The 2,736-nt window shown below is 45.7% G+C and overlaps 1 long non-coding RNA gene across 3 annotated transcripts; it reads right to left on the minus strand.

The window, feature by feature from the left end:
- Positions 1 to 275: 275 nt before the first annotated feature.
- LOC121007586 lies at positions 276 to 2,127 on the minus strand. 3 transcript variants are annotated; one of them, XR_005780437.1, is made up of 5 exons: positions 1,626 to 2,127; positions 1,410 to 1,504; positions 997 to 1,262; positions 868 to 945; positions 276 to 688 (listed from the first exon to the last, which is right to left on the minus strand). It is a non-coding gene; the product is annotated as an uncharacterized LOC121007586 (long non-coding RNA). The 3 variants fall into 3 exon arrangements; XR_005780436.1 differs by having other exon boundaries at positions 868 to 1,262; XR_005780438.1 differs by having other exon boundaries at positions 276 to 678; positions 859 to 1,262.
- Positions 2,128 to 2,736: the final 609 nt, after the last annotated feature.

A 2,736-nucleotide genomic window follows, 5' to 3' on the forward strand; every position in this document is an offset into this window, starting at 1 on the left:
GCTGAAATGTCACCTGCTGAACATTAAAGATCCTCTGGACCTAAAGAACTTAATGATCCAATGGTACACGAAGGGGAAGCAGATCGCTGAGTTCGATGATAAGATTACAATTGAGAAATCTGGACTGTCCATGTCTTTGGAGGCTCTGAAGAAAGGGGACGCCACACTGACCATCCAGTCTTTCACCGCAGAGCATGCCGGAAACTATCGCTGCTATGTGTATTACAAGACCGAGCACACCATGAAGCAGACCGTTCTGTCCTCTAACGGTAAGTCCCAAGAAATGTCACAGGAGCCCCCCAACCTGCTGCCAGAGGCCGCAAAACACCTTACTGCCTAGTACATTACACAAATGACCATACATGCAGACCTCCTAAATAAATACAGACCCCTGACCATACATACAGACCCCCTAAACAAATACAGACCCCTGGCAATACATACAGAACCTACTAAAGAAATACAGACCCCTGACCATAAATACAGACCTCCAAAACAAATACAGACCCCTAACCATACCTACAGACTCCAGACAATACCTACAGACCCAATCCAGACCCCCTGAAACAAATACAGACCTCCTAAACAAATACAGAGTCCTGGCCATACATACAGAACCTACTAAAGAAATACAGACCCCTGACCATAAATACAGACCTCCAAAACAAATACAGACCCCTAACCATACCTACAGACTCCAGACAATACCTACAGACCCAATCCAGACCCCCTGAAACAAATACAGACCTCCTAAACAAATACAGAGTCCTGGCCATACATACAGACCTCCTAAACAAATGCAGATCACATACCAGACCCCCCTAAATAATACATTCAGACCCCCTAAACACAGACCACTGACCATACATACAGACCTCCTAAACAAATACAGACCCATAACCATACATACAGACCCCCTAAACAAAGACAGACCCCAGACCATACCTACAGACCCAATGCAGAACCCCTGAAACAAATACAGACCCATAACCATACATACAGACCCCCTAAACAAAGACAGACCCCAGACCATACCTACAGACCCAATGCAGAACCCCTGAAACAAATACAGACCTCTGACCATACATACAGACCCCATAAACAAATATAAACTCGTGACCATATATACAGAACCTCCTAAACAAATACAGACCCCTGACCATACATACAGACCTCCTAAACAAATGCAGATCACATACCAGACCCCCCTAAATAATACATTCAGACCCCCTAAACACAGACCACTGACCATACATACAGACCTCCTAAACAAATGCAGATCACATAGCAGACCCACATAAATAATACATTCAGACCCCGTAAGAAAGACCCCTCACAATACATACAGACCCCCTAAACAAATGCAGACCCCTTACTATACAAACAGACCCCAGACCATACATACAGACCTCCTAAACAAAAACAGACCCCTGACTGTGCATACAGACTGCCTAAACACATGCAGGTCACATACCAGACCCCTTAAACATGTATAGACCAAAGACTAGACTCATTAAATATTCACACCCCAGACTAAACCCCCTAAACAAATACAAACCCCCCAACCTGACAGATACAATTACAAACCCTAGACCTGTCCCCTGAAACAAATACAGATCTCTAACCAGACACCGTAAACAAATACAGACCACAAGTCTAGACCCTCTAAGCAAATTAAAGACTTGACCAGATCCCCGAAACAAAAGCAGACCCCTAAACAAGTATATACCAAAGACTAGACTCCCCAATGAATGTACAGACCCCTTAATTAATGTAGACCAAAGACCAGACACCCTAAACAACACTCGTAAACTAATACAGACCCTAGATCAGATCCTATGGAAAAACAGGCCAGACCCCAGATCAGATGCACTGAACAAGAACAGACCCCAGACCAGACCCCTTTAATAAACATGCCCCCTCAGCTAATACAGACTCCCTCAGCTAATACAGACCCCCTCAACTAATGTAGACCCCAGATCAGACCCCAAACAAATACAGACCCGAAACCAGACCACAGCATCACATCACTGGGGTTGGACGGGTACTGGATTATCACATACCGGAGTATCGGATGACTAGGGAATTGCTTTTTATGTATCTCAGCCACCATATTGCTCAGGTTTTGCCCCGTAATGTTTTTGCAGATACTTCGACCCAGAAGGAGAGTGACCTGGAGCTGAGCACCTGCGAGACCGTCCTGGACAGGAAGCTGGACAAGGTCATCGAATGGATCAGCAAAGTGGAAGGCAAACTGGCGGAGGTGACCAGGAGCTGCTCCTCCCACCAGGAGAAGACGCGTAGAAACTGATCCCGCAATCTGAGCACTTTCTCTGCTTGACGCGTTTCACGTCCTCTTCACAAAGCAGCTTCATTGGTCAAGACCTGCCTGTAGCAACCAATCAGAGCTCAGCTTTCATTTCCCCACAGCAGTTTAAGACATGAAAGCTGTGCTCTGATTGGTTGCTATGGGAAACAAGGCCTGATCTCCCTGTTCACATTAAGCTTCTGGAGCCGCCGTTTTGGTGGATCCATTTTTAAACAGATCTCAGGTCCGTCTGGTTTCTGGTTTCTACCACATCAAGAAGCGGGGCTTATGCTAAAATAATGCTTTCCGGCCATTTCATAGCGTTTTCTGCTTCCGGGAAAGCTGGGTGACCGCTTCTCTATATCATGTCATAATCTGCACTGTGCGGCAGCACTGCAGGGAGTGTAAACGTATGCAATAAAGTAAAG

Source organism: Bufo bufo, chromosome 7 (assembly GCF_905171765.1).
Source record: "Bufo bufo chromosome 7, aBufBuf1.1, whole genome shotgun sequence".
Lineage (NCBI taxonomy): Eukaryota > Metazoa > Chordata > Amphibia > Anura > Bufonidae > Bufo > Bufo bufo.